General features: G+C 42.7%; 25 non-coding genes and 7 pseudogenes across 25 annotated transcripts; all 32 read left to right on the forward strand.

Moving 5' to 3' along the window:
* Positions 1 to 159: 159 nt before the first annotated feature.
* On the forward strand, positions 160 to 277 carry LOC150074669 (5S ribosomal RNA; annotated as a pseudogene).
* A 588-nt stretch (positions 278 to 865) lies between these two features.
* LOC150074670 (5S ribosomal RNA) lies at positions 866 to 984 on the forward strand. Its single transcript, XR_016548056.1, has one exon. It is a non-coding gene; the product is annotated as a 5S ribosomal RNA (ribosomal RNA).
* Positions 985 to 1,562: 578 nt separating this feature from the next.
* LOC150074671 (5S ribosomal RNA) lies at positions 1,563 to 1,681 on the forward strand. Its single transcript, XR_016548067.1, has one exon. It is a non-coding gene; the product is annotated as a 5S ribosomal RNA (ribosomal RNA).
* A 587-nt stretch (positions 1,682 to 2,268) lies between these two features.
* On the forward strand, positions 2,269 to 2,387 carry LOC150074672 (5S ribosomal RNA; annotated as a pseudogene).
* Positions 2,388 to 2,975: 588 nt separating this feature from the next.
* Positions 2,976 to 3,093, forward strand: LOC150074673 (5S ribosomal RNA). The gene has a single exon (XR_016548090.1). It is a non-coding gene; the product is annotated as a 5S ribosomal RNA (ribosomal RNA).
* A 587-nt stretch (positions 3,094 to 3,680) lies between these two features.
* On the forward strand, positions 3,681 to 3,799 carry LOC150074674 (5S ribosomal RNA). Its single transcript, XR_016548078.1, has one exon. It is a non-coding gene; the product is annotated as a 5S ribosomal RNA (ribosomal RNA).
* Positions 3,800 to 4,386: 587 nt separating this feature from the next.
* Positions 4,387 to 4,505, forward strand: LOC150074675 (5S ribosomal RNA). The gene has a single exon (XR_016548089.1). It is a non-coding gene; the product is annotated as a 5S ribosomal RNA (ribosomal RNA).
* Positions 4,506 to 5,082: 577 nt separating this feature from the next.
* Positions 5,083 to 5,201, forward strand: LOC150074676 (5S ribosomal RNA). Its single transcript, XR_016548091.1, has one exon. It is a non-coding gene; the product is annotated as a 5S ribosomal RNA (ribosomal RNA).
* Positions 5,202 to 5,789: 588 nt separating this feature from the next.
* LOC150074677 (5S ribosomal RNA) lies at positions 5,790 to 5,908 on the forward strand (annotated as a pseudogene).
* Positions 5,909 to 6,495: 587 nt separating this feature from the next.
* Positions 6,496 to 6,614, forward strand: LOC150074678 (5S ribosomal RNA). The gene has a single exon (XR_016548082.1). It is a non-coding gene; the product is annotated as a 5S ribosomal RNA (ribosomal RNA).
* Positions 6,615 to 7,201: 587 nt separating this feature from the next.
* On the forward strand, positions 7,202 to 7,320 carry LOC150074679 (5S ribosomal RNA). The gene has a single exon (XR_016548057.1). It is a non-coding gene; the product is annotated as a 5S ribosomal RNA (ribosomal RNA).
* Positions 7,321 to 7,907: 587 nt separating this feature from the next.
* LOC150074680 (5S ribosomal RNA) lies at positions 7,908 to 8,026 on the forward strand. The gene has a single exon (XR_016548058.1). It is a non-coding gene; the product is annotated as a 5S ribosomal RNA (ribosomal RNA).
* Positions 8,027 to 8,614: 588 nt separating this feature from the next.
* On the forward strand, positions 8,615 to 8,733 carry LOC150074681 (5S ribosomal RNA). Its single transcript, XR_016548073.1, has one exon. It is a non-coding gene; the product is annotated as a 5S ribosomal RNA (ribosomal RNA).
* Positions 8,734 to 9,311: 578 nt separating this feature from the next.
* Positions 9,312 to 9,430, forward strand: LOC150074682 (5S ribosomal RNA). The gene has a single exon (XR_016548059.1). It is a non-coding gene; the product is annotated as a 5S ribosomal RNA (ribosomal RNA).
* Positions 9,431 to 10,018: 588 nt separating this feature from the next.
* Positions 10,019 to 10,137, forward strand: LOC150074683 (5S ribosomal RNA). Its single transcript, XR_016548074.1, has one exon. It is a non-coding gene; the product is annotated as a 5S ribosomal RNA (ribosomal RNA).
* A 579-nt stretch (positions 10,138 to 10,716) lies between these two features.
* Positions 10,717 to 10,835, forward strand: LOC150074684 (5S ribosomal RNA). Its single transcript, XR_016548075.1, has one exon. It is a non-coding gene; the product is annotated as a 5S ribosomal RNA (ribosomal RNA).
* A 578-nt stretch (positions 10,836 to 11,413) lies between these two features.
* Positions 11,414 to 11,532, forward strand: LOC150074685 (5S ribosomal RNA). Its single transcript, XR_016548060.1, has one exon. It is a non-coding gene; the product is annotated as a 5S ribosomal RNA (ribosomal RNA).
* A 588-nt stretch (positions 11,533 to 12,120) lies between these two features.
* Positions 12,121 to 12,239, forward strand: LOC150074686 (5S ribosomal RNA). Its single transcript, XR_016548076.1, has one exon. It is a non-coding gene; the product is annotated as a 5S ribosomal RNA (ribosomal RNA).
* A 579-nt stretch (positions 12,240 to 12,818) lies between these two features.
* On the forward strand, positions 12,819 to 12,937 carry LOC150074687 (5S ribosomal RNA). The gene has a single exon (XR_016548077.1). It is a non-coding gene; the product is annotated as a 5S ribosomal RNA (ribosomal RNA).
* Positions 12,938 to 13,515: 578 nt separating this feature from the next.
* Positions 13,516 to 13,634, forward strand: LOC150074688 (5S ribosomal RNA). The gene has a single exon (XR_016548061.1). It is a non-coding gene; the product is annotated as a 5S ribosomal RNA (ribosomal RNA).
* Positions 13,635 to 14,222: 588 nt separating this feature from the next.
* On the forward strand, positions 14,223 to 14,341 carry LOC150074689 (5S ribosomal RNA). The gene has a single exon (XR_016548079.1). It is a non-coding gene; the product is annotated as a 5S ribosomal RNA (ribosomal RNA).
* A 579-nt stretch (positions 14,342 to 14,920) lies between these two features.
* LOC150074690 (5S ribosomal RNA) lies at positions 14,921 to 15,039 on the forward strand. Its single transcript, XR_016548062.1, has one exon. It is a non-coding gene; the product is annotated as a 5S ribosomal RNA (ribosomal RNA).
* A 588-nt stretch (positions 15,040 to 15,627) lies between these two features.
* Positions 15,628 to 15,746, forward strand: LOC150074691 (5S ribosomal RNA; annotated as a pseudogene).
* A 587-nt stretch (positions 15,747 to 16,333) lies between these two features.
* On the forward strand, positions 16,334 to 16,452 carry LOC150074692 (5S ribosomal RNA). The gene has a single exon (XR_016548080.1). It is a non-coding gene; the product is annotated as a 5S ribosomal RNA (ribosomal RNA).
* A 578-nt stretch (positions 16,453 to 17,030) lies between these two features.
* Positions 17,031 to 17,149, forward strand: LOC150074693 (5S ribosomal RNA). Its single transcript, XR_016548063.1, has one exon. It is a non-coding gene; the product is annotated as a 5S ribosomal RNA (ribosomal RNA).
* Positions 17,150 to 17,737: 588 nt separating this feature from the next.
* LOC150074694 (5S ribosomal RNA) lies at positions 17,738 to 17,856 on the forward strand (annotated as a pseudogene).
* Positions 17,857 to 18,443: 587 nt separating this feature from the next.
* LOC150074695 (5S ribosomal RNA) lies at positions 18,444 to 18,562 on the forward strand. The gene has a single exon (XR_016548083.1). It is a non-coding gene; the product is annotated as a 5S ribosomal RNA (ribosomal RNA).
* Positions 18,563 to 19,149: 587 nt separating this feature from the next.
* LOC150074696 (5S ribosomal RNA) lies at positions 19,150 to 19,268 on the forward strand. The gene has a single exon (XR_016548064.1). It is a non-coding gene; the product is annotated as a 5S ribosomal RNA (ribosomal RNA).
* A 587-nt stretch (positions 19,269 to 19,855) lies between these two features.
* Positions 19,856 to 19,974, forward strand: LOC150074697 (5S ribosomal RNA). The gene has a single exon (XR_016548072.1). It is a non-coding gene; the product is annotated as a 5S ribosomal RNA (ribosomal RNA).
* A 588-nt stretch (positions 19,975 to 20,562) lies between these two features.
* Positions 20,563 to 20,681, forward strand: LOC150074698 (5S ribosomal RNA; annotated as a pseudogene).
* A 587-nt stretch (positions 20,682 to 21,268) lies between these two features.
* Positions 21,269 to 21,387, forward strand: LOC150074699 (5S ribosomal RNA). Its single transcript, XR_016548084.1, has one exon. It is a non-coding gene; the product is annotated as a 5S ribosomal RNA (ribosomal RNA).
* A 1,905-nt stretch (positions 21,388 to 23,292) lies between these two features.
* LOC150074700 (5S ribosomal RNA) lies at positions 23,293 to 23,413 on the forward strand (annotated as a pseudogene).
* Positions 23,414 to 23,438: the final 25 nt, after the last annotated feature.

Consider the following 23,438-nt stretch of genomic DNA (forward strand, 5'->3'; position numbering starts at 1 on the left):
GTTCAGTTATGTAGCTGCAGCAGTACGAATTAGACGAATTCTTGCCTTAGATTCCATGTAACAGAACCGAGATTTCATGGCGTTTCCGATAGGAAACGTTATGAAATCATGGAAGAGCAAAGTCAGCCACAAGTAGCCCTATTACAGGCTCTTCTACCAGCCACTATCATACTAGGCTGAATACACCGGTTCTCGTCCGATCACCGAAGTTAAGCAGCGTTAGGCCCGGTCAGTACTTGGGAGGGTGACCACCTGGGAATACCGGGTGTAGTTGGCTTTTTTGCCCTTTTTTTGACATTAGTTAATGCAGAAACAGAAAAAAAAAAAATTAGTTAATGCAGAAACGCTGCTCATATTTTTCCTCAAGATCACAGCATCGATTTTCAAAAACATCAGTGCAACTACACTGAGGCCTGCCTCAGTGTAATTTAGTTTGCGGCAATTAAGCGTAATTTACAGGGATGCATAGCGCTGTCGCACCGTAGGGCGTCGAACTTACCACAGCACCTTTTTCTCAGTAATCACTTGCCGATAGATACTAGGAGAGTGAGTGAGACCGGTAATAGCCTTAGACTGGACGCTGACGATGTGCCCTAATCTCGTAACCAGGTCAGCCTCTTTGGTCACGAGGATTGTTTCCTCCCTCAAATTTCTGTTTCGAACGCGTATTATTATTTCTATTATTATTATTATGATTACCGCGGTGTTCAGTTATGTAGCTGCAGCAGTACGAATTAGACGAATTCTTGCCTTAGATTCCATGTAACAGAACCGAGATTTCATGGCGTTTCCGATAGGAAACGTTATGAAATCCATGGAAGAGCAAAGTCAGCCACAAGTAGCCCTATTACAGGCTCTTCTACCAGCCAACTATCATACTAGGCTGAATACACCGGTTCTCGTCCGATCACCGAAGTTAAGCAGCGTTAGGCCCGGTCAGTACTTGGGAGGGTGACCACCTGGGAATACCGGGTGTAGTTGGCTTTTTTGACATTAGTTAATGCAGAAACAAAAAAAAAAAAAAATTAGTTAATGCAGAAACGCTGCTCATATTTTTCCTCATGATCACAGCATCGATTTTCAAAAACATCAGTGCAACTACACTGAGGCCGGCCTCAGTGTAATTTAGTTTGCGGCAATTAAGCGTAATTTACAGGGATGCATAGCGCTGTCGCACCGTAGGGCGTCGAACTTACAACAGCACCTTTTTCTCAGTAATCACTTGCCGATAGATACTAGGAGAGTGAGTGAGACCGGTAATAGCCTTAGACTGGACGCTGACGATGTGCCCTAATCTCGTAACCAGGTCAGCCTCTTTGGTCACGAGGATTGTTTCCTCCCCTCAAATTTCTGTTTCGAACGCGTATTATTATTTCTATTATTATTATTATGATTACCGCGTGTTCAGTTATGTAGCTGCAGCAGTACGAATTAGACGAATTCTTTCCTTAGATTCCATGTAACAGAAGCGAGATTTCATGGCGTTTCCGATAGGAAACGTTATGAAATCCATGGAAGAGCAAAGTCAGCCACAAGTAGCCCTATTACAGGCTCTTCTACCAGCCAACTATCATACTAGGCTGAATACACCGGTTCTCGTCCGATCACCGAAGTTAAGCAGCGTTAGGCCCGGTCAGTACTTGGGAGGGTGACCACCTGGGAATACCGGGTGTAGTTGGCTTTTTGCCCTTTTTTGACATTAGTTAATGCAGAAACAGAAAAAAAAAAAAATTAGTTAATGCAGAAACGCTGCTCATATTTTTCCTCAAGATCACAGCATCGATTTTCAAAAACATCAGTGCAACTACACTGAGGCCGGCCTCAGTGTAATTTAGTTTGCGGCAATTAAGCGTAATTTACAGGGATGCATAGCGCTGTCGCACCGTAGGGCGTCGAACTTACCACAGCACCTTTTTCTCAGTAATCACTTGCCGATAGATACTAGGAGAGTGAGTGAGACCGGTAATAGCCTTAGACTGGACGCTGACGATGTGCCCTAATCTCGTAACCAGGTCAGCCTCTTTGGTCACGAGGATTGTTCCTCCCCTCAAATTTCTGTTTCGAACGCGTATTATTATTTCTATTATTATTATTATGATTACCGCGTGTTCAGTTATGTAGCTGCAGCAGTACGAATTAGACAAAATTCTTGCCTTAGATTCCATGTAACAGAACCGAGATTTCATGGCGTTTCCGATAGGAAACGTTATGAAATCCATGGAAGAGCAAAGTCAGCCACAAGTAGCCCTATTACAGGCTCTTCTACCAGCCAACTATCATTCTAGGCTGAATACACCGGTTCTCGTCCGATCACCGAAGTTAAGCAGCGTTAGGCCCGGTCAGTACTTGGGAGGGTGATCACCTGGGAATACCGGGTGTAGTTGGCTTTTTGCCCTTTTTTTGGCATTAGTTAATGCAGAAACAGAAAAAAAAAAAATTAGTTAATGCAGAAACGCTGCTCATATTTTTCCTCAAGATCACAGCATCGATTTTCAAAAAACATCAGTGCAACTACACTGAGGCCGGCCTCAGTGTAATTTAGTTTGCGGCAATTAAGCGTAATTTACAGGGATGCATAGCGCTGTCGCACCGTAGGGCGTCGAACTTACCACAGCACCTTTTTCTCAGTAATCACTTGCCGATAGATACTAGGAGAGTGAGTGAGACCGGTAATAGCCTTAGACTGGACGCTGACGATGTGCCCTAATCTCGTAACCAGGTCAGCCTCTTTGGTCACGAGGATTGTTTCCTCCAATCAAATTTCTGTTTCGAACGCGTATTATTATTTCTATTATTATTATTATGATTACCGCGTGTTCAGTTATTTAGCTGCAGCAGTACGAATTAGACGAATTCTTGCCTTAGATTCCATGTAACAGAACCGAGATTTCATGGCGTTTCCGATAGGAAACGTTATGAAATCCATGGAAGAGCAAAGTCAGCCACAAGTAGCCCTATTACAGGCTCTTCTACCAGCCAACTATCATACTAGGCTGAATACACCGGTTTTCGTCCGATCACCGAAGTTAAGCAGCGTTAGGCCCGGTCAGTACTTGGAGGGTGACCACCTGGGAATACCGGGTGTAGTTGGCTTTTTGCCTTTTTTTGACATTAGTTAATGCAGAAACAGAAAAAAAAAAAAATTAGTTAATGCAGAAACGCTGCTCATATTTTTCCTCAAGATCACAGCATCGATTTTCAAAAACATCAGTGCAACTACACTGAGGCCGGCCTCAGTGTAATTTAGTTTGCGGCAATTAAGCGTAATTTACAGGGATGCATAGCGCTGTCGCACCGTAGGGCGTCGAACTTACCACAGCACCTTTTTCTCAGTAATCACTTGCCGATAGATACTAGGAGAGTGAGTGAGACCGGTAATAGCCTTAGACTGGACGCTGACCATGTGCCCTAATCTCGTAACCAGGTCAGCCTCTTTGGTCACGAGGATTGTTTCCTCCCCTCAAATTTCTGTTTCGAACGCGTATTATTATTTCTATTATTATTATTATGATTACCGCGTGTTCAGTTATGTAGCTGCAGCAGTACGAATTAGACGAATTCTTGCCTTAGATTCCATGTAACAGAACCGAGATTTCATGGCGTTTCCGATAGGAAACGTTATGAAATCCATGGAAGAGCAAAGTCAGCCACAAGTAGCCCTATTACAGGCTCTTCTACCAGCCAACTATCATACTAGGCTGAATACACCGGTTCTCGTCCGATCACCGAAGTTAAGCAGCGTTAGGCCCGGTCAGTACTTGGGAGGGTGACCACCTGGGAATACCGGGTGTAGTTGGCTTTTTGCCCTTTTTTTGACATTAGTTAATGCAGAAACAGAAAAAAAAAAAAATTAGTTAATGCAGAAACGCTGCTCATATTTTTCCTCAAGATCACAGATCGATTTTCAAAAACATCAGTGCAACTACACTGAGGCCGGCCTCAGTGTAATTTAGTTTGCGGCAATTAAGCGTAATTTACAGGGATGCATAGCGCTGTCGCACCGTAGGGCGTCGAACTTACCACAGCACCTTTTTCTCAGTAATCACTTGCCGATAGATACTAGGAGAGTGAGTGAGACCGGTAATAGCCTTAGACTGGACGCTGACGATGTGCCCTAATCTCGTAACCAGGTCAGCCTCTTTGGTCACGAGGATTGTTTCCTCCCCTCAAATTTCTGTTTCGAACGCGTATTATTATTTCTATTATTATTATTATGATTACCGCGTGTTCAGTTATGTAGCTGCAGCAGTACGAATTAGACGAATTCTTGCCTTAGATTCCATGTAACAGAACCGAGATTTCATGGCGTTTCCGATAGGAAACGTTATGAAATCCATGGAAGAGCAAAGTCAGCCACAAGTAGCCCTATTACAGGCTCTTCTACCAGCCAACTATCATACTAGGCTGAATACACCGGTTCTCGTCCGATCACCGAAGTTAAGCAGCGTTAGGCCCGGTCAGTACTTGGGAGGGTGACCACCTGGGAATACCGGGTGTAGTTGGCTTTTTTGACATTAGTTAATGCAGAAACAAAAAAAAAAAAAATTAGTTAATGCAGAAACGCTGCTCATATTTTTCCTCATGATCACAGCATCGATTTTCAAAAACATCAGTGCAACTACACTGAGGCCGGCCTCAGTGTAATTTAGTTTGCGGCAATTAAGCGTAATTTACAGGGATGCATAGCGCTGTCGCACCGTAGGGCGTCGAACTTACCACAGCACCTTTTTCTCAGTAATCACTTGCCGATAGATACTAGGAGAGTGAGTGAGACCGGTAATAGCCTTAGACTGGACGCTGACGATGTGCCCTAATCTCGTAACCAGGTCAGCCTCTTTGGTCACGAGGATTGTTTCCTCCCCTCAAATTTCTGTTTCGAACGCGTATTATTATTTCTATTATTATTATTATGATTACCGCGTGTTCAGTTATGTAGCTGCAGCAGTACGAATTAGACGAATTCTTTCCTTAGATTCCATGTAACAGAAGCGAGATTTCATGGCGTTTCCGATAGGAAACGTTATGAAATCCATGGAAGAGCAAAGTCAGCCACAAGTAGCCCTATTACAGGCTCTTCTACCAGCCAACTATCATACTAGGCTGAATACACCGGTTCTCGTCCGATCACCGAAGTTAAGCAGCGTTAGGCCCGGTCAGTACTTGGGAGGGTGACCACCTGGGAATACCGGGTGTAGTTGGCTTTTTGCCCTTTTTTTGACATTAGTTAATGCAGAAACAGAAAAAAAAAAAAATTAGTTAATGCAGAAACGCTGCTCATATTTTTCCTCAAGATCACAGCATCGATTTTCAAAAACATCAGTGCAACTACACTGAGGCCGGCCTCAGTGTAATTTAGTTTGCGGCAATTAAGCGTAATTTACAGGGATGCATAGCGCTGTCGCACCGTAGGGCGTCGAACTTACCACAGCACCTTTTTCTCAGTAATCACTTGCCGATAGATACTAGGAGAGTGAGTGAGACCGGTAATAGCCTTAGACTGGACGCTGACGATGTGCCCTAATCTCGTAACCAGGTCAGCCTCTTTGGTCACGAGGATTGTTTCCTCCCCTCAAATTTCTGTTTCGAACGCGTATTATTATTTCTATTATTATTATTATGATTACCGCGTGTTCAGTTATGTAGCTGCAGCAGTACGAATTAGACAAATTCTTGCCTTAGATTCCATGTAACAGAACCGAGATTTCATGGCGTTTCCGATAGGAAACGTTATGAAATCCATGGAAGAGCAAAGTCAGCCACAAGTAGCCCTATTACAGGCTCTTCTACCAGCCAACTATCATTCTAGGCTGAATACACCGGTTCTCGTCCGATCACCGAAGTTAAGCAGCGTTAGGCCCGGTCAGTACTTGGGAGGGTGATCACCTGGGAATACCGGGTGTAGTTGGCTTTTTGCCCTTTTTTTGGCATTAGTTAATGCAGAAACAGAAAAAAAAAAAATTAGTTAATGCAGAAACGCTGCTCATATTTTTCCTCAAGATCACAGCATCGATTTTCAAAAACATCAGTGCAACTACACTGAGGCCGGCCTCAGTGTAATTTAGTTTGCGGCAATTAAGCGTAATTTACAGGGATGCATAGCGCTGTCGCACCGTAGGGCGTCGAACTTACCACAGCACCTTTTTCTCAGTAATCACTTGCCGATAGATACTAGGAGAGTGAGTGAGACCGGTAATAGCCTTAGACTGGACGCTGACGATGTGCCCTAATCTCGTAACCAGGTCAGCCTCTTTGGTCACGAGGATTGTTTCCTCCAATCAAATTTCTGTTTCGAACGCGTATTATTATTTCTATTATTATTATTATGATTACCGCGTGTTCAGTTATTTAGCTGCAGCAGTACGAATTAGACGAATTCTTGCCTTAGATTCCATGTAACAGAACCGAGATTTCATGGCGTTTCCGATAGGAAACGTTATGAAATCCATGGAAGAGCAAAGTCAGCCACAAGTAGCCCTATTACAGGCTCTTCTACCAGCCAACTATCATACTAGGCTGAATACACCGGTTTTCGTCCGATCACCGAAGTTAAGCAGCGTTAGGCCCGGTCAGTACTTGGGAGGGTGACCACCTGGGAATACCGGGTGTAGTTGGCTTTTTGCCCTTTTTTTGACATTAGTTAATGCAGAAACAGAAAAAAAAAAAATTAGTTAATGCAGAAACGCTGCTCATATTTTTCCTCAAGATCACAGCATCGATTTTCAAAAACATCAGTGCAACTACACTGAGGCCGGCCTCAGTGTAATTTAGTTTGCGGCAATTAAGCGTAATTTACAGGGATGCATAGCGCTGTCGCACCGTAGGGCGTCGAACTTACCACAGCACCTTTTTCTCAGTAATCACTTGCCGATAGATACTAGGAGAGTGAGTGAGACCGGTAATAGCCTTAGACTGGACGCTGACCATGTGCCCTAATCTCGTAACCAGGTCAGCCTCTTTGGTCACGAGGATTGTTTCCTCCCCTCAAATTTCTGTTTCGAACGCGTATTATTATTTCTATTATTATTATTATGATTACCGCGTGTTCAGTTATGTAGCTGCAGCAGTACGAATTAGACGAATTCTTGCCTTAGATTCCATGTAACAGAACCGAGATTTCATGGCGTTTCCGATAGGAAACGTTATGAAATCCATGGAAGAGCAAAGTCAGCCACAAGTAGCCCTATTACAGGCTCTTCTACCAGCCAACTATCATACTAGGCTGAATACACCGGTTCTCGTCCGATCACCGAAGTTAAGCAGCGTTAGGCCCGGTCAGTACTTGGGAGGGTGACCACCTGGGAATACCGGGTGTAGTTGGCTTTTTGCCCTTTTTTTGACATTAGTTAATGCAGAAACAGAAAAAAAAAAAAATTAGTTAATGCAGAAACGCTGCTCATATTTTTCCTCAAGATCACAGATCGATTTTCAAAAACATCAGTGCAACTACACTGAGGCCGGCCTCAGTGTAATTTAGTTTGCGGCAATTAAGCGTAATTTACAGGGATGCATAGCGCTGTCGCACCGTAGGGCGTCGAACTTACCACAGCACCTTTTTCTCAGTAATCACTTGCCGATAGATACTAGGAGAGTGAGTGAGACCGGTAATAGCCTTAGACTGGACGCTGACGATGTGCCCTAATCTCGTAACCAGGTCAGCCTCTTTGGTCACGAGGATTGTTTCCTCCCCTCAAATTTCTGTTTCGAACGCGTATTATTATTTCTATTATTATTATTATGATTACCGCGTGTTCAGTTATGTAGCTGCAGCAGTACGAATTAGACGAATTCTTGCCTTAGATTCCATGTAACAGAACCGAGATTTCATGGCGTTTCCGATAGGAAACGTTATGAAATCCATGGAAGAGCAAAGTCAGCCACAAGTAGCCCTATTACAGGCTCTTCTACCAGCCAACTATCATACTAGGCTGAATACACCGGTTCTCGTCCGATCACCGAAGTTAAGCAGCGTTAGGCCCGGTCAGTACTTGGGAGGGTGACCACCTGGGAATACCGGGTGTAGTTGGCTTTTTGCCCTTTTTTTGACATTAGTTAATGCAGAAACAGAAAAAAAAAAAAATTAGTTAATGCAGAAACGCTGCTCATATTTTTCCTCAAGATCACAGCATCGATTTTCAAAAACATCAGTGCAACTACACTGAGGCCTGCCTCAGTGTAATTTAGTTTGCGGCAATTAAGCGTAATTTACAGGGATGCATAGCGCTGTCGCACCGTAGGGCGTCGAACTTACCACAGCACCTTTTTCTCAGTAATCACTTGCCGATAGATACTAGGAGAGTGAGTGAGACCGGTAATAGCCTTAGACTGGACGCTGACGATGTGCCCTAATCTCGTAACCAGGTCAGCCTCTTTGGTCACGAGGATTGTTTCCTCCCCTCAAATTTCTGTTTCGAACGCGTATTATTATTTCTATTATTATTATTATGATTACCGCGTGTTCAGTTATGTAGCTGCAGCAGTACGAATTAGACGAATTCTTGCCTTAGATTCCATGTAACAGAACCGAGATTTCATGGCGTTTCCGATAGGAAACGTTATGAAATCCATGGAAGAGCAAAGTCAGCCACAAGTAGCCCTATTACAGGCTCTTCTACCAGCCAACTATCATACTAGGCTGAATACACCGGTTCTCGTCCGATCACCGAAGTTAAGCAGCGTTAGGCTCGGTCAGTACTTGGGAGGGTGACCACCTGGGAATACCGGGTGTAGTTGGCTTTTTTGACATTAGTTAATGCAGAAACAAAAAAAAAAAAAAATTAGTTAATGCAGAAACGCTGCTCATATTTTTCCTCATGATCACAGCATCGATTTTCAAAAACATCAGTGCAACTACACTGAGGCCGGCCTCAGTGTAATTTAGTTTGCGGCAATTAAGCGTAATTTACAGGGATGCATAGCGCTGTCGCACCGTAGGGCGTCGAACTTACCACAGCACCTTTTTCTCAGTAATCACTTGCCGATAGATACTAGGAGAGTGAGTGAGACCGGTAATAGCCTTAGACTGGACGCTGACGATGTGCCCTAATCTCGTAACCAGGTCAGCCTCTTTGGTCACGAGGATTGTTTCCTCCCCTCAAATTTCTGTTTCGAACGCGTATTATTATTTCTATTATTATTATTATGATTACCGCGTGTTCAGTTATGTAGCTGCAGCAGTACGAATTAGACGAATTCTTTCCTTAGATTCCATGTAACAGAAGCGAGATTTCATGGCGTTTCCGATAGGAAACGTTATGAAATCCATGGAAGAGCAAAGTCAGCCACAAGTAGCCCTATTACAGGCTCTTCTACCAGCCAACTATCATACTAGGCTGAATACACCGGTTCTCGTCCGATCACCGAAGTTAAGCAGCGTTAGGCCCGGTCAGTACTTGGGAGGGTGACCACCTGGGAATACCGGGTGTAGTTGGCTTTTTGCCCTTTTTTTGACATTAGTTAATGCAGAAACAGAAAAAAATAAAAATTAGTTAATGCAGAAACGCTGCTCATATTTTTCCTCAAGATCACAGCATCGATTTTCAAAAACATCAGTGCAACTACACTGAGGCCGGCCTCAGTGTAATTTAGTTTGCGGCAATTAAGCGTAATTTACAGGGATGCATAGCGCTGTCGCACCGTAGGGCGTCGAACTTACCACAGCACCTTTTTCTCAGTAATCACTTGCCGATAGATACTAGGAGAGTGAGTGAGACCGGTAATAGCCTTAGACTGGACGCTGACGATGTGCCCTAATCTCGTAACCAGGTCAGCCTCTTTGGTCACGAGGATTGTTTCCTCCCCTCAAATTTCTGTTTCGAACGCGTATTATTATTTCTATTATTATTATTATGATTACCGCGTGTTCAGTTATGTAGCTGCAGCAGTACGAATTAGACGAATTCTTGCCTTAGATTCCATGTAACAGAACCGAGATTTCATGGCGTTTCCGATAGGAAACGTTATGAAATCCATGGAAGAGCAAAGTCAGCCACAAGTAGCCCTATTACAGGCTCTTCTACCAGCCAACTATCATACTAGGCTGAATACACCGGTTCTCGTCCGATCACCGAAGTTAAGCAGCGTTAGGCTCGGTCAGTACTTGGGAGGGTGACCACCTGGGAATACCGGGTGTAGTTGGCTTTTTTGACATTAGTTAATGCAGAAACAAAAAAAAAAAAAAAATTAGTTAATGCAGAAACGCTGCTCATATTTTTCCTCATGATCACAGCATCGATTTTCAAAAACATCAGTGCAACTACACTGAGGCCGGCCTCAGTGTAATTTAGTTTGCGGCAATTAAGCGTAATTTACAGGGATGCATAGCGCTGTCGCACCGTAGGGCGTCGAACTTACCACAGCACCTTTTTCTCAGTAATCACTTGCCGATAGATACTAGGAGAGTGAGTGAGACCGGTAATAGCCTTAGACTGGACGCTGACGATGTGCCCTAATCTCGTAACCAGGTCAGCCTCTTTGGTCACGAGGATTGTTTCCTCCCCTCAAATTTCTGTTTCGAACGCGTATTATTATTTCTATTATTATTATTATGATTACCGCGTGTTCAGTTATGTAGCTGCAGCAGTACGAATTAGACGAATTCTTTCCTTAGATTCCATGTAACAGAAGCGAGATTTCATGGCGTTTCCGATAGGAAACGTTATGAAATCCATGGAAGAGCAAAGTCAGCCACAAGTAGCCCTATTACAGGCTCTTCTACCAGCCAACTATCATACTAGGCTGAATACACCGGTTCTCGTCCGATCACCGAAGTTAAGCAGCGTTAGGCTCGGTCAGTACTTGGGAGGGTGACCACCTGGGAATACCGGGTGTAGTTGGCTTTTTTGACATTAGTTAATGCAGAAACAAAAAAAAAAAAAAATTAGTTAATGCAGAAACGCTGCTCATATTTTTCCTCATGATCACAGCATCGATTTTCAAAAACATCAGTGCAACTACACTGAGGCCGGCCTCAGTGTAATTTAGTTTGCGGCAATTAAGCGTAATTTACAGGGATGCATAGCGCTGTCGCACCGTAGGGCGTCGAACTTACCACAGCACCTTTTTCTCAGTAATCACTTGCCGATAGATACTAGGAGAGTGAGTGAGACCGGTAATAGCCTTAGACTGGACGCTGACGATGTGCCCTAATCTCGTAACCAGGTCAGCCTCTTTGGTCACGAGGATTGTTTCCTCCCCTCAAATTTCTGTTTCGAACGCGTATTATTATTTCTATTATTATTATTATGATTACCGCGTGTTCAGTTATGTAGCTGCAGCAGTACGAATTAGACGAATTCTTTCCTTAGATTCCATGTAACAGAAGCGAGATTTCATGGCGTTTCCGATAGGAAACGTTATGAAATCCATGGAAGAGCAAAGTCAGCCACAAGTAGCCCTATTACAGGCTCTTCTACCAGCCAACTATCATACTAGGCTGAATACACCGGTTCTCGTCCGATCACCGAAGTTAAGCAGCGTTAGGCCCGGTCAGTACTTGGGAGGGTGACCACCTGGGAATACCGGGTGTAGTTGGCTTTTTGCCCTTTTTTTGACATTAGTTAATGCAGAAACAGAAAAAAATAAAAATTAGTTAATGCAGAAACGCTGCTCATATTTTTCCTCAAGATCACAGCATCGATTTTCAAAAACATCAGTGCAACTACACTGAGGCCGGCCTCAGTGTAATTTAGTTTGCGGCAATTAAGCGTAATTTACAGGGATGCATAGCGCTGTCGCACCGTAGGGCGTCGAACTTACCACAGCACCTTTTTCTCAGTAATCACTTGCCGATAGATACTAGGAGAGTGAGTGAGACCGGTAATAGCCTTAGACTGGACGCTGACGATGTGCCCTAATCTCGTAACCAGGTCAGCCTCTTTGGTCACGAGGATTGTTTCCTCCCCTCAAATTTCTGTTTCGAACGCGTATTATTATTTCTATTATTATTATTATGATTACCGCGTGTTCAGTTATGTAGCTGCAGCAGTACGAATTAGACGAATTCTTGCCTTAGATTCCATGTAACAGAACCGAGATTTCATGGCGTTTCCGATAGGAAACGTTATGAAATCCATGGAAGAGCAAAGTCAGCCACAAGTAGCCCTATTACAGGCTCTTCTACCAGCCAACTATCATACTAGGCTGAATACACCGGTTCTCGTCCGATCACCGAAGTTAAGCAGCGTTAGGCTCGGTCAGTACTTGGGAGGGTGACCACCTGGGAATACCGGGTGTAGTTGGCTTTTTTGACATTAGTTAATGCAGAAACAAAAAAAAAAAAAAAATTAGTTAATGCAGAAACGCTGCTCATATTTTTCCTCATGATCACAGCATCGATTTTCAAAAACATCAGTGCAACTACACTGAGGCCGGCCTCAGTGTAATTTAGTTTGCGGCAATTAAGCGTAATTTACAGGGATGCATAGCGCTGTCGCACCGTAGGGCGTCGAACTTACCACAGCACCTTTTTCTCAGTAATCACTTGCCGATAGATACTAGGAGAGTGAGTGAGACCGGTAATAGCCTTAGACTGGACGCTGACGATGTGCCCTAATCTCGTAACCAGGTCAGCCTCTTTGGTCACGAGGATTGTTTCCTCCCCTCAAATTTCTGTTTCGAACGCGTATTATTATTTCTATTATTATTATTATGATTACCGCGTGTTCAGTTATGTAGCTGCAGCAGTACGAATTAGACGAATTCTTTCCTTAGATTCCATGTAACAGAAGCGAGATTTCATGGCGTTTCCGATAGGAAACGTTATGAAATCCATGGAAGAGCAAAGTCAGCCACAAGTAGCCCTATTACAGGCTCTTCTACCAGCCAACTATCATACTAGGCTGAATACACCGGTTCTCGTCCGATCACCGAAGTTAAGCAGCGTTAGGCTCGGTCAGTACTTGGGAGGGTGACCACCTGGGAATACCGGGTGTAGTTGGCTTTTTTGACATTAGTTAATGCAGAAACAAAAAAAAAAAAAAATTAGTTAATGCAGAAACGCTGCTCATATTTTTCCTCATGATCACAGCATCGATTTTCAAAAACATCAGTGCAACTACACTGAGGCCGGCCTCAGTGTAATTTAGTTTGCGGCAATTAAGCGTAATTTACAGGGATGCATAGCGCTGTCGCACCGTAGGGCGTCGAACTTACCACAGCACCTTTTTCTCAGTAATCACTTGCCGATAGATACTAGGAGAGTGAGTGAGACCGGTAATAGCCTTAGACTGGACGCTGACGATGTGCCCTAATCTCGTAACCAGGTCAGCCTCTTTGGTCACGAGGATTGTTTCCTCCCCTCAAATTTCTGTTTCGAACGCGTATTATTATTTCTATTATTATTATTATGATTACCGCGTGTTCAGTTATGTAGCTGCAGCAGTACGAATTAGACGAATTCTTTCCTTAGATTCCATGTAACAGAAGCGAGATTTCATGGCGTTTCCGATAGGAAACGTTATGAAATCCATGGAAGAGCAAAGTCAGCCACAAGTAGCCCTATTACAGGCTCTTCTACCAGCCAACTATCATACTAGGCTGAATACACCGGTTCTCGTCCGATCACCGAAGTTAAGCAGCGTTAGGCCCGGTCAGTACTTGGGAGGGTGACCACCTGGGAATACCGGGTGTAGTTGGCTTTTTGCCCTTTTTTTGACATTAGTTAATGCAGAAACAGAAAAAAAAAAAAATTAGTTAATGCAGAAACGCTGCTCATATTTTTCCTCAAGATCACAGCATCGATTTTCAAAAACATCAGTGCAACTACACTGAGGCCTGCCTCAGTGTAATTTAGTTTGCGGCAATTAAGCGTAATTTACAGGGATGCATAGCGCTGTCGCACCGTAGGGCGTCGAACTTACCACAGCACCTTTTTCTCAGTAATCACTTGCCGATAGATACTAGGAGAGTGAGTGAGACCGGTAATAGCCTTAGACTGGACGCTGACGATGTGCCCTAATCTCGTAACCAGGTCAGCCTCTTTGGTCACGAGGATTGTTTCCTCCCCTCAAATTTCTGTTTCGAACGCGTATTATTATTTCTATTATTATTATTATGATTACCGCGTGTTCAGTTATGTAGCTGCAGCAGTACGAATTAGACGAATTCTTGCCTTAGATTCCATGTAACAGAACCGAGATTTCATGGCGTTTCCGATAGGAAACGTTATGAAATCCATGGAAGAGCAAAGTCAGCCACAAGTAGCCCTATTACAGGCTCTTCTACCAGCCAACTATCATACTAGGCTGAATACACCGGTTCTCGTCCGATCACCGAAGTTAAGCAGCGTTAGGCTCGGTCAGTACTTGGGAGGGTGACCACCTGGGAATACCGGGTGTAGTTGGCTTTTTTGACATTAGTTAATGCAGAAACAAAAAAAAAAAAAAAATTAGTTAATGCAGAAACGCTGCTCATATTTTTCCTCATGATCACAGCATCGATTTTCAAAAACATCAGTGCAACTACACTGAGGCCGGCCTCAGTGTAATTTAGTTTGCGGCAATTAAGCGTAATTTACAGGGATGCATAGCGCTGTCGCACCGTAGGGCGTCGAACTTACCACAGCACCTTTTTCTCAGTAATCACTTGCCGATAGATACTAGGAGAGTGAGTGAGACCGGTAATAGCCTTAGACTGGACGCTGACGATGTGCCCTAATCTCGTAACCAGGTCAGCCTCTTTGGTCACGAGGATTGTTTCCTCCCCTCAAATTTCTGTTTCGAACGCGTATTATTATTTCTATTATTATTATTATGATTACCGCGTGTTCAGTTATGTAGCTGCAGCAGTACGAATTAGACGAATTCTTTCCTTAGATTCCATGTAACAGAAGCGAGATTTCATGGCGTTTCCGATAGGAAACGTTATGAAATCCATGGAAGAGCAAAGTCAGCCACAAGTAGCCCTATTACAGGCTCTTCTACCAGCCAACTATCATACTAGGCTGAATACACCGGTTCTCGTCCGATCACCGAAGTTAAGCAGCGTTAGGCCCGGTCAGTACTTGGGAGGGTGACCACCTGGGAATACCGGGTGTAGTTGGCTTTTTGCCCTTTTTTTGACATTAGTTAATGCAGAAACAGAAAAAAATAAAAATTAGTTAATGCAGAAACGCTGCTCATATTTTTCCTCAAGATCACAGCATCGATTTTCAAAAACATCAGTGCAACTACACTGAGGCCGGCCTCAGTGTAATTTAGTTTGCGGCAATTAAGCGTAATTTACAGGGATGCATAGCGCTGTCGCACCGTAGGGCGTCGAACTTACCACAGCACCTTTTTCTCAGTAATCACTTGCCGATAGATACTAGGAGAGTGAGTGAGACCGGTAATAGCCTTAGACTGGACGCTGACGATGTGCCCTAATCTCGTAACCAGGTCAGCCTCTTTGGTCACGAGGATTGTTTCCTCCCCTCAAATTTCTGTTTCGAACGCGTATTATTATTTCTATTATTATTATTATGATTACCGCGTGTTCAGTTATGTAGCTGCAGCAGTACGAATTAGACAAATTCTTGCCTTAGATTCCATGTAACAGAACCGAGATTTCATGGCGTTTCCGATAGGAAACGTTATGAAATCCATGGAAGAGCAAAGTCAGCCACAAGTAGCCCTATTACAGGCTCTTCTACCAGCCAACTATCATTCTAGGCTGAATACACCGGTTCTCGTCCGATCACCGAAGTTAAGCAGCGTTAGGCCCGGTCAGTACTTGGGAGGGTGATCACCTGGGAATACCGGGTGTAGTTGGCTTTTTGCCCTTTTTTTGGCATTAGTTAATGCAGAAACAGAAAAAAAAAAAATTAGTTAATGCAGAAACGCTGCTCATATTTTTCCTCAAGATCACAGCATCGATTTTCAAAAACATCAGTGCAACTACACTGAGGCCTGCCTCAGTGTAATTTAGTTTGCGGCAATTAAGCGTAATTTACAGGGATGCATAGCGCTGTCGCACCGTAGGGCGTCGAACTTACCACAGCACCTTTTTCTCAGTAATCACTTGCCGATAGATACTAGGAGAGTGAGTGAGACCGGTAATAGCCTTAGACTGGACGCTGACGATGTGCCCTAATCTCGTAACCAGGTCAGCCTCTTTGGTCACGAGGATTGTTTCCTCCCCTCAAATTTCTGTTTCGAACGCGTATTATTATTTCTATTATTATTATTATGATTACCGCGTGTTCAGTTATGTAGCTGCAGCAGTACGAATTAGACGAATTCTTGCCTTAGATTCCATGTAACAGAACCGAGATTTCATGGCGTTTCCGATAGGAAACGTTATGAAATCCATGGAAGAGCAAAGTCAGCCACAAGTAGCCCTATTACAGGCTCTTCTACCAGCCAACTATCATACTAGGCTGAATACACCGGTTCTCGTCCGATCACCGAAGTTAAGCAGCGTTAGGCTCGGTCAGTACTTGGGAGGGTGACCACCTGGGAATACCGGGTGTAGTTGGCTTTTTTGACATTAGTTAATGCAGAAACAAAAAAAAAAAAAAATTAGTTAATGCAGAAACGCTGCTCATATTTTTCCTCATGATCACAGCATCGATTTTCAAAAACATCAGTGCAACTACACTGAGGCCGGCCTCAGTGTAATTTAGTTTGCGGCAATTAAGCGTAATTTACAGGGATGCATAGCGCTGTCGCACCGTAGGGCGTCGAACTTACCACAGCACCTTTTTCTCAGTAATCACTTGCCGATAGATACTAGGAGAGTGAGTGAGACCGGTAATAGCCTTAGACTGGACGCTGACGATGTGCCCTAATCTCGTAACCAGGTCAGCCTCTTTGGTCACGAGGATTGTTTCCTCCCCTCAAATTTCTGTTTCGAACGCGTATTATTATTTCTATTATTATTATTATGATTACCGCGTGTTCAGTTATGTAGCTGCAGCAGTACGAATTAGACGAATTCTTTCCTTAGATTCCATGTAACAGAAGCGAGATTTCATGGCGTTTCCGATAGGAAACGTTATGAAATCCATGGAAGAGCAAAGTCAGCCACAAGTAGCCCTATTACAGGCTCTTCTACCAGCCAACTATCATACTAGGCTGAATACACCGGTTCTCGTCCGATCACCGAAGTTAAGCAGCGTTAGGCCCGGTCAGTACTTGGGAGGGTGACCACCTGGGAATACCGGGTGTAGTTGGCTTTTTGCCCTTTTTTTGACATTAGTTAATGCAGAAACAGAAAAAAATAAAAATTAGTTAATGCAGAAACGCTGCTCATATTTTTCCTCAAGATCACAGCATCGATTTTCAAAAACATCAGTGCAACTACACTGAGGCCGGCCTCAGTGTAATTTAGTTTGCGGCAATTAAGCGTAATTTACAGGGATGCATAGCGCTGTCGCACCGTAGGGCGTCGAACTTACCACAGCACCTTTTTCTCAGTAATCACTTGCCGATAGATACTAGGAGAGTGAGTGAGACCGGTAATAGCCTTAGACTGGACGCTGACGATGTGCCCTAATCTCGTAACCAGGTCAGCCTCTTTGGTCACGAGGATTGTTTCCTCCCCTCAAATTTCTGTTTCGAACGCGTATTATTATTTCTATTATTATTATTATGATTACCGCGTGTTCAGTTATGTAGCTGCAGCAGTACGAATTAGACAAATTCTTGCCTTAGATTCCATGTAACAGAACCGAGATTTCATGGCGTTTCCGATAGGAAACGTTATGAAATCCATGGAAGAGCAAAGTCAGCCACAAGTAGCCCTATTACAGGCTCTTCTACCAGCCAACTATCATTCTAGGCTGAATACACCGGTTCTCGTCCGATCACCGAAGTTAAGCAGCGTTAGGCCCGGTCAGTACTTGGGAGGGTGATCACCTGGGAATACCGGGTGTAGTTGGCTTTTTGCCCTTTTTTTGGCATTAGTTAATGCAGAAACAGAAAAAAAAAAAATTAGTTAATGCAGAAACGCTGCTCATATTTTTCCTCAAGATCACAGCATCGATTTTCAAAAACATCAGTGCAACTACACTGAGGCCGGCCTCAGTGTAATTTAGTTTGCGGCAATTAAGCGTAATTTACAGGGATGCATAGCGCTGTCGCACCGTAGGGCGTCGAACTTACCACAGCACCTTTTTCTCAGTAATCACTTGCCGATAGATACTAGGAGAGTGAGTGAGACCGGTAATAGCCTTAGACTGGACGCTGACGATGTGCCCTAATCTCGTAACCAGGTCAGCCTCTTTGGTCACGAGGATTGTTTCCTCCAATCAAATTTCTGTTTCGAACGCGTATTATTATTTCTATTATTATTATTATGATTACCGCGTGTTCAGTTATTTAGCTGCAGCAGTACGAATTAGACGAATTCTTGCCTTAGATTCCATGTAACAGAACCGAGATTTCATGGCGTTTCCGATAGGAAACGTTATGAAATCCATGGAAGAGCAAAGTCAGCCACAAGTAGCCCTATTACAGGCTCTTCTACCAGCCAACTATCATACTAGGCTGAATACACCGGTTTTCGTCCGATCACCGAAGTTAAGCAGCGTTAGGCCCGGTCAGTACTTGGGAGGGTGACCACCTGGGAATACCGGGTGTAGTTGGCTTTTTGCCCTTTTTTTGACATTAGTTAATGCAGAAACAGAAAAAAAAAAAATTAGTTAATGCAGAAACGCTGCTCATATTTTTCCTCAAGATCACAGCATCGATTTTCAAAAACATCAGTGCAACTACACTGAGGCCGGCCTCAGTGTAATTTAGTTTGCGGCAATTAAGCGTAATTTACAGGGATGCATAGCGCTGTCGCACCGTAGGGCGTCGAACTTACCACAGCACCTTTTTCTCAGTAATCACTTGCCGATAGATACTAGGAGAGTGAGTGAGACCGGTAATAGCCTTAGACTGGACGCTGACCATGTGCCCTAATCTCGTAACCAGGTCAGCCTCTTTGGTCACGAGGATTGTTTCCTCCCCTCAAATTTCTGTTTCGAACGCGTATTATTATTTCTATTATTATTATTATGATTACCGCGTGTTCAGTTATGTAGCTGCAGCAGTACGAATTAGACGAATTCTTGCCTTAGATTCCATGTAACAGAACCGAGATTTCATGGCGTTTCCGATAGGAAACGTTATGAAATCCATGGAAGAGCAAAGTCAGCCACAAGTAGCCCTATTACAGGCTCTTCTACCAGCCAACTATCATACTAGGCTGAATACACCGGTTCTCGTCCGATCACCGAAGTTAAGCAGCGTTAGGCCCGGTCAGTACTTGGGAGGGTGACCACCTGGGAATACCGGGTGTAGTTGGCTTTTTGCCCTTTTTTTGACATTAGTTAATGCAGAAACAGAAAAAAAAAAAAATTAGTTAATGCAGAAACGCTGCTCATATTTTTCCTCAAGATCACAGATCGATTTTCAAAAACATCAGTGCAACTACACTGAGGCCGGCCTCAGTGTAATTTAGTTTGCGGCAATTAAGCGTAATTTACAGGGATGCATAGCGCTGTCGCACCGTAGGGCGTCGAACTTACCACAGCACCTTTTTCTCAGTAATCACTTGCCGATAGATACTAGGAGAGTGAGTGAGACCGGTAATAGCCTTAGACTGGACGCTGACGATGTGCCCTAATCTCGTAACCAGGTCAGCCTCTTTGGTCACGAGGATTGTTTCCTCCAATCAAATTTCTGTTTCGAACGCGTATTATTATTTCTATTATTATTATTATGATTACCGCGTGTTCAGTTATTTAGCTGCAGCAGTACGAATTAGACGAATTCTTGCCTTAGATTCCATGTAACAGAACCGAGATTTCATGGCGTTTCCGATAGGAAACGTTATGAAATCCATGGAAGAGCAAAGTCAGCCACAAGTAGCCCTATTACAGGCTCTTCTACCAGCCAACTATCATACTAGGCTGAATACACCGGTTTTCGTCCGATCACCGAAGTTAAGCAGCGTTAGGCCCGGTTAGTACTTGGGAGGGTGACCACCTGGGAATACCGGGTGTAGTTGGCTTTTTGCCCTTTTTTTGACATTAGTTAATGCAGAAACAGAAAAAAAAAAAAATTAGTTAATGCAGAAACGCTGCTCATATTTTTCCTCAAGATCACAGCATCGATTTTCAAAAACATCAGTGCAACTACACTGAGGCCGGCCTCAGTGTAATTTAGTTTGCGGCAATTAAGCGTAATTTACAGGGATGCATAGCGCTGTCGCACCGTAGGGCGTCGAACTTACCACAGCACCTTTTTCTCAGTAATCACTTGCCGATAGATACTAGGAGAGTGAGTGAGACCGGTAATAGCCTTAGACTGGACGCTGACGATGTGCCCTAATCTCGTAACCAGGTCAGCCTCTTTGGTCACGAGGATTGTTTCCTCCCCTCAAATTTCTGTTTCGAACGCGTATTATTATTTCTATTATTATTATTATGATTACCGCGTGTTCAGTTATGTAGCTGCAGCAGTACGAATTAGACAAATTCTTGCCTTAGATTCCATGTAACAGAACCGAGATTTCATGGCGTTTCCGATAGGAAACGTTATGAAATCCATGGAAGAGCAAAGTCAGCCACAAGTAGCCCTATTACAGGCTCTTCTACCAGCCAACTATCATTCTAGGCTGAATACACCGGTTCTCGTCCGATCACCGAAGTTAAGCAGCGTTAGGCCCGGTCAGTACTTGGGAGGGTGATCACCTGGGAATACCGGGTGTAGTTGGCTTTTTGCCCTTTTTTTGGCATTAGTTAATGCAGAAACAGAAAAAAAAAAAATTAGTTAATGCAGAAACGCTGCTCATATTTTTCCTCAAGATCACAGCATCGATTTTCAAAAACATCAGTGCAACTACACTGAGGCCGGCCTCAGTGTAATTTAGTTTGCGGCAATTAAGCGTAATTTACAGGGATGCATAGCGCTGTCGCACCGTAGGGCGTCGAACTTACCACAGCACCTTTTTCTCAGTAATCACTTGCCGATAGATACTAGGAGAGTGAGTGAGACCGGTAATAGCCTTAGACTGGACGCTGACGTTGTGCCCTAATCTCGTAACCAGGTCAGCCTCTTTGGTCACGAGGATTGTTTCCTCCAATCAAATTTCTGTTTCGAACGCGTATTATTATTTCTATTATTATTATTATGATTACCGCGTGTTCAGTTATTTAGCTGCAGCAGTACGAATTAGACGAATTCTTGCCTTAGATTCCATGTAACAGAACCGAGATTTCATGGCGTTTCCGATAGGAAACGTTATGAAATCCATGGAAGAGCAAAGTCAGCCACAAGTAGCCCTATTACAGGCTCTTCTACCAGCCAACTATCATACTAGGCTGAATACACCGGTTTTCGTCCGATCACCGAAGTTAAGCAGCGTTAGGCCCGGTCAGTACTTGGGAGGGTGACCACCTGGGAATACCGGGTGTAGTTGGCTTTTTGCCCTTTTTTTGACATTAGTTAATGCAGAAACAGAAAAAAAAAAAAATTAGTTAATGCAGAAACGCTGCTCATATTTTTCCTCAAGATCACAGATCGATTTTCAAAAACATCAGTGCAACTACACTGAGGCCGGCCTCAGTGTAATTTAGTTTGCGGCAATTAAGCGTAATTTACAGGGATGCATAGCGCTGTCGCACCGTAGGGCGTCGAACTTACCACAGCACCTTTTTCTCAGTAATCACTTGCCGATAGATACTAGGAGAGTGAGTGAGACCGGTAATAGCCTTAGACTGGACGCTGACGATGTGCCCTAATCTCGTAACCAGGTCAGCCTCTTTGGTCACGAGGATTGTTTCCTCCCCTCAAATTTCTGTTTCGAACGCGTATTATTATTTCTATTATTATTATTATGATTACCGCGTGTTCAGTTATGTAGCTGCAGCAGTACGAATTAGACGAATTCTTGCCTTAGATTCCATGTAACAGAACCGAGATTTCATGGCGTTTCCGATAGGAAACGTTATGAAATCCATGGAAGAGCAAAGTCAGCCACAAGTAGCCCTATTACAGGCTCTTCTACCAGCCAACTATCATACTAGGCTGAATTTAAATGTGAAAACTGAACTAATACAAGTTAAACAAAGAAATAAGATAACGTAACACAATGAAACTAATAAATTAATGTATCTTAAGAAACATTATAGGTATATGATAAATCACTATGTGTATTTCAATAAGGATTGTCAATTAGCACGAATGTATATATAACGTAAGATCTCAATAACAATTTGTACTTTAAAAATCATGTACAATATAGTTTAACAATAGCAATAAAAAAAGAAAAGCTTATGTGTAAATTAGAATAAAAAAGAAATATGGTCAAGTTATATAAAGGAGAAAGAACCTGTATAAATACAGAACAATGGAACAATATATAAACCATTCATATATAATGTGTCCAATATGAGCAACACAACTTGTGTATTCGCTTTATATGTAAACAAAAAAGAGAGATAAGTTAAAACTGAAATAATGTAACCTGGTGTCGTGAAGTAGAGCTAAATGTAAATGAATGTAAAGCAATAATAATATGTTAAACAAAAAGAAAAGATGTTATCTGACAAATGAAGGTATGTAAAAATTGGAACGGAAAATGATACAATGTAATTTATAAATAATGTCATGTATGTTTACATAACAAGCTTGTATACCTAATGAGTGTAATTTATAAATAATGTAATGTATATTTACATAACAAGCTGGTATACCTAATGAGTGTAATTTATAAATAATGTAATGTATATTTACATAACAAGCTGGTATACCTAATGAGTGTAATTTATAAATAATGTAATGTATATCTATATAACAAGCTGGTATACCTAATGAGGGTAATTTATAAATAATGTAATATATATTTATATAACAAGCTGGTATACCTAATGAGTGTAACTTATAAATAATGTAATGTATATTTATATAACAAGCTGGTATGCATCATAATTGTAGGACATATCCGTTCTACAGATAAAAAAAAATTCATATATCAACAAATTGTATAGTAAAATGGAAAAGTGTACCAAAATAAAAAGGAAATATGTGAGCAAGCCTCACGTATAGAGACAATATCACATGAGCCAAAACAAATTCAGGACTGTAGTGCAATATAAGGTCAATCAAATGGAAGTAAATAAAACGTATGCTAATAAGAAACGCCACTCTCAGGCGAGGATGTAACCTGAAAAGGAAAATAGAATGTGAAAAAAAAAAAAAAAAAAAAAAAAAAATATATATGTAACAAAATGAAACAGAAAATGATACTATGTAATTTGTAAATAATGTATATATTGTAATTTATATTTGTATCATAAGCTGGTATATCCAAAGTATGTATATAGAAACCAATAAAATAGTACTAGGCTGAATACACCGGTTCTCGTCCGATCACCGAAGTTAAGCAGCGTTAGGCCCGGTCAGTACTTGGGAGGGTGACCACCTGGGAATACCGGGTGTAGTTGGCTTTTTTGACATTAGTTAATGCAGAAA

This window comes from Mastigoproctus giganteus, unplaced genomic scaffold, assembly GCF_048544385.1.
Source record: "Mastigoproctus giganteus isolate SK-2022 unplaced genomic scaffold, ASM4854438v1 scaffold_91, whole genome shotgun sequence".
Lineage (NCBI taxonomy): Eukaryota > Metazoa > Arthropoda > Arachnida > Uropygi > Thelyphonidae > Mastigoproctus > Mastigoproctus giganteus.